The sequence below is a fragment of the Bos indicus x Bos taurus genome, chromosome 20 (assembly GCF_003369695.1).
Source record: "Bos indicus x Bos taurus breed Angus x Brahman F1 hybrid chromosome 20, Bos_hybrid_MaternalHap_v2.0, whole genome shotgun sequence".
NCBI classification, from domain to species: domain Eukaryota; kingdom Metazoa; phylum Chordata; class Mammalia; order Artiodactyla; family Bovidae; genus Bos; species Bos indicus x Bos taurus.
In genome coordinates this window covers 27,665,258-27,684,737 of record NC_040095.1, presented here as the reverse complement: position 1 = coordinate 27,684,737, position 19,480 = coordinate 27,665,258, and positions in this window count along the sequence as shown.

Sequence of the window (19,480 nt, the reverse complement as noted above, 5' to 3'; positions counted from 1 at the left end):
TCTTGCCACTGTCTCAGCCAAAATTTCGATCGCTTCAATTTTCTCATACTGTTCAAAAGAATCTCATCTGTTAATTTTATTTTTATTTCCACTACTAAAATCTCTTGCACAGTAAAGAAACCAAAAACAAAATAAGATAGCCTATGAACTGGAAGAAAATATTTGCAAATGGTGGGAATAACGAGATTAACTTCCAAAATATACAAACAGCACATACAGCTTAACATAAAAAAAAAAAAAAGAAAAATAGGCACAACATCTAAATAGACATTTCTCCAAAGAAAGCATACAGATGGCCAACAGGCACATGAAAAATCACTCAACATCGCTAATTATTGGAGACATGCAAATCAAAACTCCAAGGAAGTATCAGTTCACATAAATAAGAGAGGTCATCATCAAAAAAGTTTACAAATAATAAATACTGGAGAGAGTATGGAGGAAAAACGAATCCTTCTACACCATTGGTGAGAATGTAAATTGGTATAGCCACTATGGAGAACAGTATGAAAGTTCCTTAAAAAACTAAAGCTAGAACTACCACGTGCATACTTAGTCACTTCTGTTGTGTCAAACTCTGCAACACTATGGACTATATCCTACCAGGCTCCTCTGTCCATGGGATTCTCCAGGCAAGAATACTGGAGTGGGTTTCTATGCCTTCCTCCAGGGGATCTTCCAGACCCAGGAGCTCCTGTGTCTCCTGCATTGCAGACAGATTCTTTACTGCTGAGCCACTGGGGAACCCCCAGAACTATCATATGATCTTGCAATCCCATTACGAGGCATACATCTGGAGAAAACTCTAATTCAAAAAAGTACATGCACTCTAACATTTATTGTGGCACTATTTACAACAGGCAAGACATGGAAGCAACCTAAATGTCCATTGACAGATAAATGAATAAAGAAGATGTGGCATATATACACAATGGAATATTAATCAGCCATAAAAAAGAATGAAATACTGCCATTTACAACATGGATGGATCTAGTGATTATTATACTAAGTAAAGTAAGTCAGATAGAGAAAGACAAATATCATATATTGTTTATATGTGGAATCTAAAAGACAAAGATAATGTGAATTTATTTTCAAAACAGAAACAGACAAATAGAAAACAACCTTATGGTTACCAGAGGGGAAGAAGGGGGATAAATTAGGAGTTTAGGTTTAACATATATACACTACTATACATGAAATGTGAAAGTCGCTCAGTCGTGTCCAACTCCTTGCAACCCCATGGACTATATAGTCCATGGAATTCTCCAGGCCAGAATACTGGAGTGGGTAGCCTTTCCCTTCTCCAGGGGATCTCCCAACCCAGAAATCAAACCCAGGTCTTCAGGACTGCAGGTGGATTCTTTACCAGCTGATTATGAAATAAATAACCAAAAAATATATGGCACAGGTAATTATATTCAATATTTTGTAATAACCTATAAGGACAAAGAATCTGAAAAAAAATAATATATTATATATTCAGATTCAGTTATATATATTATATATTATATTACATAATATATATAACTGAATAACTGCTGCATACCTAAAACTAACACAACATTGTAAATCAACTATACTTCAATAAAAATATAATAATCTCCCAGGTGATGTTCTTTAGCGTTTTTACTGTATCAACAAAATCATTTTCACAGTTAAAATCTAATCACAGTTAAGTGGGTTCCATATCTTTGAGAATCTTCTCTTGGTACAGTGCTCGTTGGTTTCATAACTTTTCCACCCACCATGTGTGGCCCTGAATTCGTGGCTGCACGCATCTCCTCCACAAAATTTATATGACAAACCCAAAAGATCCAGAGTGCTTGTCATATACATCTCTCATTACCAGCAGTCCATGAGATGAGAATGGCTCCTGAGACTCTCCTCAGTTGTTTCAAAACTCAAGCCTTGAATGAAGAGTTCTGCAGCTTTTCTGGCCCTTTGGGAGACTCTGACTTAAACAGGAGGGCTGTTGGGAGGGAGACTTTAAAATGCCTACTTGGCAATGTTCCTAGGCAGAGAAGATAACTGCTTCATTTTAAATTCTATTTTTTAAAAATTCAATTAAAAAAATTGATACCTATTTAATTTGAACTTTGGAAAGGTGAAGAGGCTCCAAGAATTTGTAATGCATATTTTCCCCCATCCATTGTTTCCCCGTCTCATAATGCAATGTTTCCCATTCTTCTGACATGATGAACTCTTCTGCATTGAAGTGTACAGCACAAGATTTTATGTCCACATTTAGTGACTGCTCTACAAGCCTTCCTTATCTGTAGTCATTTCTGTCTGTTACTATCATCAAACACATCGTGGACAAAATATGTAACAGCAGACGTAAGTCTCACAGAAACTTCCTATTCTCCCCGCTTTTGATGATGGGGGTCTAGAGAGCTACTGCAAGTTTAGATTTCCCGCAGAAGTCTTGTATTCATTCATGTAGCAGAGGGTCATAGAAAAGCTTCCCAAGGCACATGACTTGATCTCTCTAAGGTGGTCTCTGGGCCTTCCACTGAAAAGTGACATTTACACTTTCTAATAATTTAGCTTCCTTTCTTGCAATATCTGCAACGGTTAGCTATTTTAAAATTCTTTTTTTTTTTTTCCTTTTGGAAACCATAGTCCATCATCTTTCCTGTTAATCTAGAAGAGATAGCCACCATAAATAGGGAACAAACCAAAGGCAGCATATGAAAGAAATTTTAGAGCTCCCAAGAAAGTACTTGTTTCATTTCGGAAACTGAAGAAAACACAAATTTAGAAAATTTCATTGTTGGGGCTTCCCTGATGGCTCAAGTGGTAAAGAATATGCCTGCAAAGCAGAAGACACAGAGGATGTGGGTGTGATCCCTGGGTCAGGAAGATCCCCTGCAGTAGAAAATGGCAACTCATACCAGTATTCTTGCCTGGAATAATCTCATGGACAGAGGATCCTGGAGGACTATTATTATCACACTCCAATGTTTTTTCTTCAAAATTTCTACATGTGTTAGTCTTTTTTCCTGCTCTCTAGTTTTCTATGGCTTTATGTGGAATTCTGGCTGTTTCTTTAGGCTTTTTCCAAGGATACATCCAAATTTTTCACTTCACTAAATGTAGTTACCACTCTGAATACACCTGATCCCGTCTAATCTTGGAAGCTAAGCAGAGTCTTGCCTGTCTAGTACTTGGATGGGAGACCACATGGGAATATCAGTGTTATAGGCTTTCAGGTGGCCACAGGACTTGAAAAGGTCAGTTTTTACTCCAAATCCAAAGAAAGGCAATGCCAAAGAAAGCTCAAACTACCGTACAATTGAACTCATCTTACATACTAGTAAAGTAATGCTCAAAATTCTCTAAGCCAGGCTTCAACAGTACGTGAACCATGAACTTCCAGATGTTCAAGCTGGATTTAGAAAAGGCAGAGGAACCAAAGATCAAATTGCCAACATCCACTGGATCATTGAAAAAGCAAGCGAGTTCCAGAAAAACATCTATTTCTGCTTTATTGACTATGCCAAAGCCTTTGACTGTGTGGATGACAACAAACTCTGCAAAATTCTTAGAGATGGGAATATCTGACCATCTGACCTACCTGTTGAGAAATTTGTATGCAGGTCAGGAAGCAACAGTTATAAGTGGACATGGAACAACAGACTGGTTCCAAATAGGGAAAGGAGTACGTCAAGGCTGTATATTGTCACCCTGCTTATTTAACTTATTATATGCAGAGTACATCATGAAAAACGCTGGGCTGGATGAAGCACAAACTGGAGTCAAGATTACCGGAGAAATATCAATAACCTCAGATATGCAGATGACACCACCCTTATGGCAGAAAGTGAAGAGGAACTAAAGAACCTCTTGATGGAAGTGAATGAGGAGAATGAAAAGTTGGCTTAAAACTCAACCTCCAGAAAACTAAGATCATGGCATCTGGTCCCATCACTTCATGGCAAAGAGATGGGGAAACAGTGGAAACAGTGAGAGACTTTATTTTCTTGGGCTCCAAAATCACTGCAGGTGTTGACTGCAGCCATGAAATGAAAGATACTTGTTCCTTGGAAGAAAAGTTATGACCAACCTAGACAGCATATTAAAAAGCAGAGTCATTACTTTGCCAATAAAGTTCCGTCTAGTCAAAGCTATGGTTTTTCCAGTAGTCACGTATGGATGTGAGAGTTGGACCATAAAGAAAGCTGAGCACCAAAGAATCGATGCTTTTGAACTGTGGTGTTGGAGAAGACTCTTGATTGTCCCTTGGACTGCAAGGAGATCCAACCAGTCCATCCTAAAGGAAATCAGTCCTGAATATTCATTGAAAGGACTGATGCTGAAGCTGAAACTCCAATACTTTGGCCACTGGATGCAAAGTGAATGAAGTCGCTCAGTCGTGTCCGACTCTTTGCAACCCGTGGACTGTAGCCCACCAAGCTCCACCGTCCATGGGATTCTCCAGGCAAGAACACTGCAGTGGGTTGCCATTTCCTTCTCCAGAGGATCTTCCCAACCCAGGGATGGAACCCAGGTCTCCCACATTGCAGGCAGACGCTTGAACCTCTGTGCCACCAGGGAAGCCCCTAAGAACTTACTAATTTGAAAAGACCCTGATGCTGGGAAAGATTGAAGGTGGGAGGAGAAGGGGACGACAGAGGATGAGATGGTTGGATGCCATCACCAACTCAATGGACCTCCAGGAGTTGGTGATGGACAGGGAAACCTGGCGTGCTACAATCCATTGGGTTGCAAAGAGTCAGACATGACTGACTGACTGAACTGAACTGAGGCTTTGCGGACTTCCCTGGTGGTGCTAGTGGTAAAGAACTCACCTGTCAATGCAGGTAGATATAACAGACGCTGGTTTGATCCCTGGATTGGGAAGATCCCTAAAGGAAGGCATGGCTACCCACTCCAGTATTCTTAACTGGAGAATCCCATGGACAGAGGAGCCTGGCAGTCTACAGTCCATTAGGGTCGCAAAGAGTGGGACATGACTGAAAGTAATTTACATTAAAATGTGAACTTCCAGATTCACTCCTGGTTGAAGAAAACTTGGAATCTCAAGAGAAAATTTCACTTCTAATATCTCAAATATACATGCAAATATAGATGTTAGATAGCCAGCCAGCTAACTAAATAGGTGGCTAAGATAAAGAGATACATAGATAAAAATTTCCTGACGCCTCTTACGTACACATATTACCTACTCAAACTAAAGAAACATAGATCACAGGGATCAACAGTGGATATTCCATTTATGAAAGCTTGCTGATATCTTCTCTGAATAATTCACTATCATTTAATAAAAGCTGAAGATTACTATGTCTGCTGATGCATAATACAGGCATCATAGTTGTGGATATTAAATCTTTAAAGGCATACTTGTAATATGTTTTAAATAAAAATGTGATTTTTAAAATTTTGTCAGTAACAGTATATCTGACCACAGTACAGAAAATTCATTAAGCAGGCTTCTATCTTTATGCACATGCTGCATTAAAATTATAACTAGATGAACAAAGAGCATCTTTAATTTTGAACAGTCTCTATGATATAATTGCTTTTCTTTTTGGAATACAACTGGATTTTTTTAAGGGCAGAGTTTCCTTGATACTGTAATACATGGATGAAAATATATTGCTGGTTTCTTTAATTTTTCTAACAGGGTATGACTTTCTAATTGTCTCTTCTTATCATCATCTAAGAATCTCTTATTTATGTTAATAGTGGGTGCTATTGCCGATAAGCTACTTGTAATAAATGAGTCAAACAAAAAGGCACGAATTCTGCAGATGGTGGAATAATTCAGTGGGATAATCTGCATAAGGAGATTCATATTTTCATAGAAAACATTTTAATTTAATGCTGAGCTTTGATCACTAGCTTACTGAACATCCTTAATTTTTTTCATTTAGTTCCCACCTTCTTTTTAATTAAAAATTGCACTGTGATTAGTGATTAATCTTTCCAAGTAGCAACATGATTATATTATGCTATGGTATATAGCCCAGATTTTCCATTGTTATAATTTTATTCAGATATACAGCTTTATGTCACCTGCTCTCTTAGAAAAATACTGTTCAATGTAAAGGAAAAACAAACAATTCAATGTTAGCTTGTATTTTATTCATTTGAAAAGAATGCACAGACTTCCTGGTCAGGCATGTAATGGGTTAGAAGTCACTACATTCTAACAATAAGAAAGCAGCTTAACAAACTGAAAATATCAACTCTTTTTAGACCTGTCTGCGAACTGAAGTCATAGGACAAATTGCTGCTCCCCGCCCCAAAACTGGAGAAACAGACAGGAGGACGCTGAGATTAACAGCTCACTGGGCAGAAATGCAAAAACTAAACTCAATCACTGAACATCTGAGAAAAATATTGTGCTTCCAGCTGGTGGAGGGGAAGAGAAACTGCTCTGAATGACAAGACAGCGTTCTGTTCATCTTAAGGAGTCCTGCCCTCAGGAGAAACTGTTTTAGCACACTGTTGGGGTTTCAGTGCCTAACCCAACTGGAGGAAGGGAAATACCCAAGTCCAGCTCTTTCAAGCTTTTCATGTGGGACAAGGGACTTGCCCTACTCCAGCCCTCTCTAGCCATTCTCTCCCATCTAAGGCGGGGCAGTGGGGAGGGGCTGCAAGGCACTGGTGAAGTTCACATCCAGGGGCACAGGCTCACTAAAAGACAAAGACCTAGTCCTGTGACTAAAGAATACTTCCTCTCTCCCTACACCTCACCATCACATTACTAATGGCATATTTACTGCAGTGCCTTTTACCCAGTACATCATGCCCACCTTTCAACAAAAAATTACAAAATCCAGCAAAGTGCAGTAACACAATTTGAAGAGACTAAGCAAACATGGGGATCAGATATGACAGGAATGCTGGAATTATCATACGAAGAATTTTTTAAGCTAGATTAATAAGTGAAGGGCATTAATGGGAAAAGTAGACAACAGGCAAGAACAGATGGATAATGAAAGTAAAGAGGTGGAAATTCTAATAAAGAATCAACAAGAAATGTTAGAAATCAAAAATGCAGCATCAGAAATGAAGAATGCCTTTGATGGGTTCATGAGCAGACAAGACATAGATGAGGGAAGAATCTCTGAGCATCAATATATGACAATAGAAACAAGTGAAAATCAAAGAGAAAGAAAAAGTCTGAAACAAATAGGATATAATATCCAGGAATTGAGGGAGAACCACATGCAAATGCAATAGGAATACCAGAAAGAAAAGTAACAGAAGTGCCATTTGAAGCAATGATGACTGAGAATTTCCTCAAATTAATGTCAGACACCAAATCATAGATTTAGGAAGTTCACAGAACACCAAGTAGGAAAAAAGCCCATAGAAACCTATATCTAAGCATATCATAGTCAAACTTCAGAAAATAAAAAATAAATAAAAAATCTTGAAAGAAGACAGAGGAACAAAAACCTCAGAAACCATGCAGGCAAGAAGACAGTGGAGTGAAATATTTAAAGTGTTGAGAGTGAAAATTCACCAAACTAGGATACTAAACTCTGTGAAATTATTGTTCATAAATGAAGGAGAAATAAAGACTTGCTGCCAGTAGATTTATCTTGTAAGAAATCTTAAGAGAAGTTCCTAAGAGAGAAGGAAAATAATATAAATCACAAATATAAATCACAAACTCAGGTCAACCAGAAGGAAGGCATCAGGAAAGGAAAAAGAAAAAGTAAAACAAAAAGTTTCATTTTTCTTCTTATTGATCTAGTAAAGAGCGATTGGTTCAAATAATAGCATGAATAAGAGTATATATATATACTCTATGCTTGTATGCATGCTAGCATGAGAAGTTAATTCACTCGTGTCTGACTCTTTGTGACCCTATGGACTAGCCCACCAGGCTTCTCTGTCCCTGGGATTCTCCAGGCAAGAATACTGGAGTGGCTTGACATGCCCTCTTCTAGGGGATCTTCTCAACCCAGGGATCAAACCTGCATCTCTTGAGTCTCCTGCATTGGCAAGCAGATTCTTTACCACTAGCAAAATCTGAGAAGCCCATATATACTCTGTAGGCTTATGCGTCCTTACATACAGGTAGAATAAATGACAGCCATGATACAAGGGATGCCTGTCTATGGGTGTAATCAGTTGTGTGTGACTCTTTGTGACTCTGTGAACTGGAGCCCACCAGGCTCCTCTGTCCATTAAATTCTCCAGGCAAGAATACTGGAGTGGGTTGCCATTTCCTTCTCTAGGAGATCTTCTTGACCCAGGGATCAAACCCAGTATAATGTCATTATAATGCAGTATAATGAAGAAAAGTGAAAGTGAAAGTCGCTCAGGTGTGTCCGACTCTTGCAAACCCATGGACTATACAATCCACGGAATTCTCCAGGCCAGAATACTGGAGTGGGTAGCCCTTCCCTTCTCCAGGGGATCTTTCCAACCCAGGGATCGAACCCAGGTTTCCCGCAGCAGCTGAGCCACAGGGGAAGCCTTTGATATGGGAAGCACTTGATAAGGGAAGCCACAAAGGAAGCCCTTGATAATGAAGAGAGAGAGACCTAAAATCAGTAATCTAAGTTCTAGTTTAGGAACCTAGAAAAAAGCAAATTAAATCCAAAGTGTGTACCAAAAATAATCACAAAAATCAGAACAGAAATCAATGAAACTGAAAACAGGAAATAAATAGAGAAAATCCATAAAACCAAAAGCTCATTCTTTGAAAAGATCAATTAAATCAATAAGGTTTTCTCCAAGCTAACTAAGAAGAAAGAAGGCAAAAATTACAAGTATCAAAAATGAAAGAGGGAGCATCACTATAGATCTCATACATATTACAAAATAATAAAGGACTAACTAAGTCTATACCTGTAAATCTGATAGCCTAGATGAAATGGTCCAAATCCTTGAAAGACAAAATCTGCCAAAACTCACTCAAAAATAAACATATAATCCGCATAGGCCTATATTTATTAAAGAAATTGAATCAATAGCAAATAACCTTTCAAAACTGTGAACGCCAAGCCCAAATCCATTCACTGGTGAATTTTACCAAACATTTAGAGAAGAAATTATGTCATTTCTCTACAATCTTTTCCAGAAGATAGAAGCAGAGAGAATACTTCCTAACTTATTCCATGAGGTCAGGATTACTCTAATATCATAACCAGAAAAAGACATTACAAGAAGACTACAGAACAATATCTCTCATGAACAAAGTTGCAAAAATCCTCAAAAAAACTTTAGCCAATTGAATTAAACAATATATAAAAAGAAGTATACACCACAACAAAGTCCATAGTGGACTTGTCCTAATTATACAAGGCTGGTTCGTTGAACAGCATTCATGAATAAGAAAACTCAATATTGCCAAGCTGTCAGTTCTCCCCATCTTGATCTAAAATGTTCAGTGCAAGGTTAATCAAAATCCCAGAAAGTTATTTTTCAGATAAGAACAGGGTTATTATAAAATTACTGGGAAGAGGCAAAAAACCCAGAATAGGCAATTCAATATGGGAGAAGAAGAACAAAATCAGAGGACTGACGCTACCCACCTTCAAGAAGAGTAACTGTCTTAAGACGTACTAGAAAGCAGTAGGTCAAGTACTCAAAACAGTAATCAATTCAGTGCTGCAGTGGCAAAAAAACAAGCAAATGGGTCTGTTGAATGAGAATTCAAAATGGTACAGATGCTTTAGAAGATGGTTTGGCAGTTTCTTGCGAAATTAAACATATTCTTACCATACTATCCAGCAGTGGTGTTCTTTGATATTTATCCTAGTGAATTAAAAGTTTATGATGTCCACACAAAAAGCTGCACAATGATGTTTATTCATAGTTGCCAAAACTTGGAACCAACCAAGATGTGTTTCAAGTAGGTGAAAGAATAAATAGACTATGATGCATCTGGGCAACGGAATGTTATTTAACACCAAACAGAAATGAGCAATCAAGCAATGAAAAGGCTAGAGGATAGTTAAATGCAAATTATGAAAAGGGACGAGGTACGTAATGTATGATTCCAACTATGTGACATTCTTGACCAAGTAAAACTACGAAGACATTAAATCAGTGGTTGCCAGGGGTTGCTGGGGGCCCTGTAGTGGTCATGTATGGATGTGAGAGTTGGACTGTGAAGAAGGCTGAACGCCGAAGAATTGATGCTTTTGAACTGTGGTGTTGGAGAAGACTCTTGAGAGTCCCTTGGACTGCAAGGAGATCCAACCAGTCCATTCTGAAGGAGATCAGCCCTGGGATTTCTTTGGAAGGAATGATGTCAAAGCTGAAACTCCAGTACTTTGGCCACCTCATGCAAAGAGATGACTCATTGAAAAAGACTCTGATGCTGGGAGGAATTGGGGGCAGGAGGAGAAGGGGACGACAGAGGATGAGATGGCTGGATGGCATCACTGACTCGATGGAGGTGAGTCTGAGTGAACTCCAGGAGTTGGTGATGGACAGGGAGGCCTGGCATGCTGCAATTCATGGGGTCGCAAAGAGTGGGACACGACTGAGTGACTGAACTAAAAGCTAAGAAGAGTTTTAGGGCAGTAAATTATTATATATGATATTATTGCCACGATGAATGCACAGCATTATACATATGTCTAGACTAGAATGTGCATCCAGAGGGAACTTTACTGTAAACTTTGGACCCTGCAGGCTCACTAATTGTCACAATGTGTTGCTGTGGTCGAGATCAATAATGGGGCAGTTTATGAATATATGGGAACAGGAAATATATGGCAACTCTCCGTAATTTCCACTAAATTTTGTTGTAAACTTAAAACTTCTTTAAAAAATAAAGTTTATTAAATATTATTTTAAAACACATTGAAGTTTCTATAAAGCATACATACCACACTGGTTCGTTTCCATAAAAGAAATATGCAAGGTGCTCAGAGTTTGCTTCTTATACATATGTGTATTAATTTACTGAACAATTACTGCTTACTTTGGGTGACAATCTTTACACACAATAAATGAAACTCCTCTAACTTAATAGCAACAACTATCACTGAACACTTCCCTTCACATTGTTTTTCAATGTAGGCTGATGATATAAAATCCAAGGAGAATCCCTAGCCTGTGAAATAGATGCTAAGCCAACAAGGATGACAGAAAATCTCAGGTCTCTGCTGCAGTGGCAAAAATGTTTAAGGCTCACTCAAATCCTCATATGAAGCGAGACAAGTTTCTGAACAGTAACCTATGGTTCTGATTCCTTTGTTTTTCATGGCCTCCTCTACTATCTTTGAGGGAATTCCCAATGGCTCAGTGGGTAAAGAATCGACCTGCAAAGCAGGAGACACATGAGACGTGGGTTCAGTTTCTGAGTCAGGAAGATCCCCTGGAGGAGGGCATGGCAACCCACTCCAGTATTCTTGGAAAATCTCATGGACAGAGGAGGCTGGTGGGCTACAGTCCAAAGGGTCGCAAGGAGTCAGATATGACTGAGTGACTAAGTGCTCATACAGGTGACTTGTAAATAAGAGAAATTTACTTTTCACAGTTCTGTATGCTGGGAGGCCACGATCAGAAGGTCAGCACAGTCAGGTTCTGGGGAGGACCCTCGTTCAAGTTGCAGACTATTGCCATCTTGTATCCTCACATTGCAGAGCCCAAAGGAAGGAAACAAGCTCTCTCATGTCTTTTTAGAGACACATCTCTCACATGAGAACACCTCATCTAATCCTAATTACCTTCAAAAGGTCCTACCTTCTAGTATCATTATATCATGGGGTACAGTTTCAACATATGGATTTGGGGGACATAAATAGTTCATAACAATCACCAAAACATCACTATCTTGCTTGTTATAGTTATTGTCCTACTGTACACTTAAGATTTGGGAAATTTTATTTCTATTCTGTTTGTTGTCTATATTTTTTGGCATGCATAATTTAATGAATCAGTGAAAAGCATAAATTATCTCATATTCCTATGTGGGAACTGGGAATTAATAGAGAAATAGATTGAGGAGGATTCTGAAATTAGTTTTCACCATAACAAGAAATGAAGAATACATTAAAGGAAGTGAAATCCTACCACTATACCTGGAAGCAATAAGCCCTGACCTGGATCCACAGAGAGCAGCTGCTTATATTTCAAATGAGAAAGCTGTCTTTTGATCTCTGTAGAAGGTATATCTTTTGACCTCAATAGGATATGTTTCAGCAGGAAGGTTCAGACAGGTAGGTATTCAGATTTGAATAGTAAGTTATTTATCTTCTGCCAGTTTACAAGATAGGACTATGGTTCTCAAGTTTTAATGTGCATTAGAATAATGTGGAGGATTTATTAAAACCAGATTACTGACCCCCTAGCAGATCTTGATTCAGTAGGTCCAGGGTGGGGCTTTGCTTTCTAGCAAGTTTCCAGGGGATGCTGATGCTGGTGAAGGACCACATATTGAGAACCATGGGTAGAACGTACTTTAGATTTAACATACATATATCCTCAGAGTGTACTAATTTGTTATTTGTATACCAACAGACTTTCTCTTTCCCACTCTATATAGGTCGCTCTTTTTAAGTGTGAATTAATTTTTTTTTTTTTAAGGATTTGTCCTATAAGGACAGTAACTCTTGTCTAAGAAAAAAAAAAAAAAATATATATATATATATATATCAAAGGAAGCCTGAATTTGAAGTGCAGAAGTTTGAGTCTCAGTTTTTTCACTTTTCTGTCCTCAGTGACTGAGGACAATCAATCACTATCAGAGGCTCCCTTTCTTTCTCTATAAAATGAGGATGAAACCCATCTCACAAAGTTGTTATGAGTGTTACATGTGAGGACGCATGTGAAAGTGTCTTGAAAACAGAAAAGCACTCTGCAAAGGTAACAGTTTATTATTATTGGTCTTTTATTGATTTGAGATTGACTCCCTATCTCTAAAACTCCTAACATAGAAAAGACTCATCATAGTGGGTGAGTTTGTCAACTGACCACAGTAAACAGTCCATGAGTATTTGTAGACTGATGGATAAACTGAGACAGAGTCAGTTCCTTGAAAGATATCTTGCAATATAGAGATAGAAATAACTGAGATAACTCTACTTTTCATTTGAAATGCCAAACTAAGAAAAATTAATTGAATACAATTGAATAAATATTTACTAAGTACCTACACTGTATCAAATGCCATGATTAACCATCCTTTCTTCATATTTTAAGTCTTTTTAGATACCAAACACCAAATGAATTACCCATTTGAGATCCAATTGCATTTTGAAAGCAGGCCCAGCAAAATGAGAATTTAGCTTACAAAACTCCGCTTTGAATTTGTTCAGTATGAATTATCATACACTGTACTAACAACATTAAATGTCTAATTCTAACTCAGTGGTCTAAGCAAAGATGTGTGGGGGTGTGTGTGTTCGTCGCTCAGTCGTGTCTGACTCTTTACAACCCCATGGACTGTAGCCAGCCAGGCTTCTATGTCCATGGAATTCTCCAGGCAAGAATACTGGAGTGGATTGCCATTCCCTTCTCCAAAGCAAAGAATAAGTGAAACATTAAAATAAAATTGCAGAGCAAAATAAATCTAGCAATACAAATGTATATTATCTCATTTCTGAATATTTTTAAAATCTATTGTACATGTATGACATATATGGAGCAATGAAAAGCATACCTGTTTTATATATATATAATATACACCAATTTCATTTTATATATATACATGTATTTGTTGTTGCTGTTCAGTTGCTAAATTGTGTTCAATTCTTTTGTGACGTTGTGGACTATAGCCCTCCAGGCTCCTCTATCCATGGGATTTCCCAGACAACAATACTGGAGTGGGTTGCCATTTCCTCCTGCAGGGGATCTTCCTGACCCAGGGATTGAACTTGTGTCTCCTGCACTGGCAGGCGGATTCTTTACCACTGTGCCACCAGAGGAAGCTATATATGTGTATATATATCAGTCAATAGAGGCTATCTTTGAGGGGAAGAATAAAAAGGAAATTTAAGATTGTACTTTGTAAATTTATGCACTGTTTATATCTTACAGAAATACACATATAAACAGGAATTTTTACTGAGAACAATTATAAGTAAATAATTTAAATATATATATTTAAATTATTATATATAATAATTTGAACCCCCAGTACACTTACAGGGGGCTCAAGGAGCAAACCCCTGCAAGTGTACTGAGGGCATATTATATATACATATGAATTGAGGAAAGTCAAATTCAAAGCAGAGCTGTGTAGGCTAAAGGCTAAATTCTCATTTTGCTAGACCTGTTTTCAAAACGCAGTTGGGTCTCAAATGGGTAATTCATTTGGTGTTTGGTATTTAAAATTATTTAAAATATGAAGAAGGGATGGTTAATTGTGGCATTTGATACAGTATAGGTACTTAATAACTACTTATTCAATCGGGTTCAATATATATATATTGTAAGTGTACCGGGGTCTCTTGCTTGAAAAGCAGCCTTCTCTCACATGATGAGCTTCTATTCCCCTTCCAAACTACTGATCTGTGAAGGAATCATAAGACTCCCGGTTCTGCCTAACACAGAATCTCAGTGTAGTTCCGTTAACTCGCCAGTTCGCACAATTGGTTCCTGTGTTCGGTGTCAAAATATACCACCCCCCGAGCCCTGGGCTGCCCTTCGAGCGGTTAGTGGGAGTGATGTCTCTCATCAAGAAAAACTTTCCCTGCAGGTTTCTTTCCTCTCATTTACTTCCCACTGCTTCTCAGAGAGGTGATTCTGCAGGAAAAATAGAGTTGCTGCTTAATCAGTTCCCTTGATTTCTTTCTGAAATCTATAAGAAGGTAGTGTTGCAATAACACTGTCTCTGGGGTGCCTTTAGAAACTTCCAGCCCTTTGCCGACAAGCCTTGTCTGAGCAGACTCCACACTGGGCTCTAGATCTGGGTAAAGAAGTGAAATAGAAAAGGAGGTGGACACTCTGTCTCCATGCCTAGAACATACAACCAGGAGGAAGGAGTGAAACATTTGAGTTTAAAAAGAGAAATCAAAATCGGGTGTAAGGCAGCTTGAAAAAAAGCAGAGGAATTAACAAGGGTGAAGAAAAGAAAGAGTAATTGGATCCTTTTTTCTTTTCTTGCAGAAAAGATATATTATTAAAAGGTTTGAATCAGTTCTAATGAGGTGGATGAAACTGGAACCTATTATACAGAGTGAAGTAAGCCAGAAAGAAAAACACCAATACAGTATACTAACACATATATATGGAATTTAGAAAGATGGTAACAATAACCCTGTGTACGAGACAGCAAAAGAGACACTGATGTATAGATCAGTCTTATGGACTCTGTGGGAGAGGGAGAGGGTGGGGAGATTTGGGAGGATGGCATTGAAACATGTATAATATCATGTATGAAACGAGTCGCCAGTCCAGGTTCGATGCACGATACTGGATGCTTGGGGCTGGTGCACTGGGACGACCCAGAGGGAGGGTATGGGGAGGGAGGAGGGAGGAGGGTTCAGGATGGGGAACACATGTATACCTGTGGTGGATTCATTTTGATGTTTGGCAAAACTAATACAATATTGTAAAGTTTAAAAATAAAATAAAATTTAAAAAAGAAAAAAAAAAAGGTTTGAAGATCAGTGAACATAGCTCTGAAACTTAAATTATAATGTAAAACTGAAAAAAAGGCCCAGTTTCTAAAGCCACCCTAAGGGATAGGATTTTATGACCCACAGAATACTTAAGTAGAGCCAGCTTCCAGTAGGCTCTCCCCACCTCACAGCTGACTCAGTTAACGATTATATTCTAGTCACAGTTCCTCTGAATGCCTGTTTCCATTCTAGACCACAAATTGTCCAAAGGCAGAAATCCAGCTCTTTATGTTGGTTTTGCAGTGATGGCTATTATCACCCAGACTTCATAGATATATTGACTAAATGAATGAGAATCTGGGTTTTTTTCTTTTTTTTTGAAAATATTCCTGAAGATTACTGAAATGTATTCAAAGTTCTTTTAGAAAATCCTACATGCTACTACATCAGACCCTATATTTTTCAGTTGCTATTATTTATAATTCTATATATTCTATTCTCACAATTTCATTCTTTCGTTTCTTTTATATGAAACCCTAATACATCTCTTTTCATTTTTTCTATGATTGATTTCCAAACTCACCTTCTTATTCTTAAACTGTGCTTCTTAATTGCCAATGCGGTATAACTTACCAGTCCCTTTACTTTGTTCTTACTTTATTTTAAAACAAAAGAAAACGAAATTGAAGAACACTTATCAAGGTAGCAGCTGAGAATGGAACTCTGAAAGAAGATTGCAGCCAACAGCCCTTTTTTTCTGAGCCAGAGAAAATCACTATGATTTTGCTTTTCTTTCTGTCACTCCTTTTCTGGAGTGCTGTCACCACAGAAAGTAATAGAAAGGAAGGAAGAAATCATTTTAGGGCAAGCCTGGCAGCATGATTTGGGGCATGGAGGAATTCCGGACCAGCCCACCACCACAGAAGTACACAGGAAGAGACAAGGAAAGAGCAATTGAGGGCCATTCCGGGCAAGAAATTAGGCCTAGTAAGTAGATGCCATGTCGAAGTCCAGTTAATTCAGAATGGAATCTGGGGCAAGAAGACAAAAGCTGTTAGAGTAAATAAATTAATATTATGGAAAATTAAAATGCACACAGATACCAATTTCCCATCTCAATATCAAACAGCAATCAATCTTTGAGCCTAAATCATACCTCCTTGTGGCATTCTTTCTTGACAACCCCAAAGTGATGGTAATGTGTGTGTGTGTGTTTCCTGAATTCTAATTTTCAGGAAATGCAACTCCTGTCACTTAGCCACCAATCACTATACTTTGTGTTGAGGTTCCTTATCTCAAACCTGTGTTTTTCTCTCAGTATTAGGAATGAAACAGCATCCAGCCATCACCACTAACCTTCCCTACTTCTCTTCTTTAACGAACTTATCCACATGCTTTTGTCTATACTATCCTAGTTCTAACTAAAATAGGCAAAAGTATTTAGGAAAGTATGACAGGCATGCCTTATGTCTGCAATGTTCTGAAATATTAACAAACACCACAATATGTTCTTAATTGTCCAATTTTTGCCCTATAGACATATCACCTATGTATTTCAGTCACATTAAAATGTAGGTGAGGCAAGTATAAGAGACTTTTTTTTGTGAAATCTAAGAAGGTATGCTCTGACACTTACAGGATGCAAAATTAAACTGTGATATGAATATGATGTTGCCCTATTCTGCTGAGTTATAAATTGCTTTTTTGAAATGTCTTCACTGGTCATCTCATATAATAAATATAAAATTATTGTGATAATAGTTATCATGATATGCCCATACAATGATTCCAAAATGTTCATATGACTAATACAGTTAGACCATCTCAAATCAAGTTCAAAAGATAAAGCCTCCATTCTCTGATACCTTGCACATTCTACAAAACTGGTAAGAAGTGACACATGTCATTGGTACATGGAAAGTGTTCATAATAAATATGTTGTCGACCAGCCCCAGACACTCTCATATCACTATTTTAATTCCTTCACACTCTTAATACTATCTGAAATTACTGTGCTCTCTTTTGACTGTCTTTTCCCTTCCACGAAACTGTAAGCTCTATATGTGCAAAGAGCATCTCTGTCTTCCTCACTGCCAAATCTTCAAGACCCAGAAAAGCAGCACTTTGTTCAGGTCAGTTCAGTTCAGTCACTCAGTCATGTCTGACTCCTTGCGACCCATGGACTGCAGCACACCAGGCCTCCCTGTCCATCACCAACTCCCAGAGTTTACTCAAACTCATGTCTATTGAGTCAGTGATGCCATCCAACCATCTCACCCTCTGTCATCCCCTTCTCCTCTCATCTTTAATCCTCCCCAGCATCAGGTTCTTTTCTAATGAGTCAGCTCTTTGCATCAGGTGGCCAAAGTATTGGAGTTTCAGCTTCAACATCAGTCCTTCTCATGAACATTCAGGGCTGATTTCCTTTAGAATGGACTGACTGGATCTTTTTGCAGTCCAAGGGACAATCAAGAGTCTTCTCCAACACCACAGTTCAAAAGCATCAATTCTTTGGTGCTCAGCTTTCTTTATAGTCCAATTCTCACATTCATACATGATCACTGGAAAAACCATAGGTTTGACTAGATGGATCTTTGTTGGCAAAGTAATGTCTCTGCTTTTTAATATGCTAAGTTGGTCATAACTTTCCTTCCAAGGAGTAAGCGTCTTTTAATTTCATAGCTGCAATCACCATCTGCAGTGATTTTGGAGCCCAAAAAGATAAAGTCTGCACTGTTTCTACTGTTTCTTCATCTATTTGCCATGAAGCAATGGGACCAGATGCCATGATCTTTGTTTTCTGAATGTTGAGCTTTAAGCCAACTTTTTTACTCTCCTCTTTCACTTTCATCAAGAAGCTCTTCAGTTCTTCACTTTCTGCCATAAGGGTGGCGTCATCTGCATATCAGAGGTTATTGATATTTCTCCCGGCAATCTTGATTCCAGCTTATGCTTCTTCCAGCCCAGTATTTCTCATGATGTACCCTGCATATAAGTTAAATAAGCAGGGTGACAATATACAGCCTTGACGTACTCCTTTTCCTATTGGGAACCAGTCTGTTGTTCCATGTCCATTCTAACTGTTGCTTCCTGACCTGCATATGGATTTCACAAGAGGCAGGTCAGGTGGTCTTATAGTCCCATCTCTCAGAATTTTCCACAGTTTATTGGGATCCACACAGTCAAAGGCTTTGCATAGTCAATAAAGCAGAAATAGATGTTTTTCTGGAACTCTCTTGCTTTTTTGATGATCCAATGGATATTGGCAATTTGACCTCTGAAGTTCATGGTTCACATATTGTTGAAGCCTGGCTTGGAGAATTTTGAGCATTACTTTACTAGCATGTGAGATGAGTGTAATTGTGTGGTAGTTTGAGCATTCTTTGGCATTGCCTTGCTTAGGAACTGGAATGAAAAGTGACCTTTTCCAGTTCTGTGGCCACTGCTGAGTTTTCCAAATTTGCTGGCATATTGAGTGCAGCACTTTCACAGCATCATCTTTCAGGATTTGAAATAGCACAACTGGAATTCCATCACCTCCACTAGCTTTGTTCATAGTGACGCTTCCTAAGGCCCACATGACTTCACATTCCAGGATGTCTGGCTCTAAGTGATTGATCACACCATCGTGATTATCTGGGTTGTGAAGATCTTTTTTGTACAGTTCTTCTGTGTTTTCTTGTAGGTGTTCAATAAATGTCTATTAAGTTGAAAAAAGTATTGTTGATTCTGACTACACAATATAAAGTTCTATAATACCATAGTCTTAATAAAGCTTGTGAAATTAAAACCTTGATAGAAGAAATAAGGTAAGCGCCTGATAGACACAGAAAGATACTAAAAGATTTAAAAATAAGTAAGCCATAAACTTGTATACAAAAACTGGAAATACTTTCCAGAAGAGGATAATACAACTTCTCAAAGATCAACATGAAGATTTCAGCTATTTATCCAGTCTATATAGAATTGT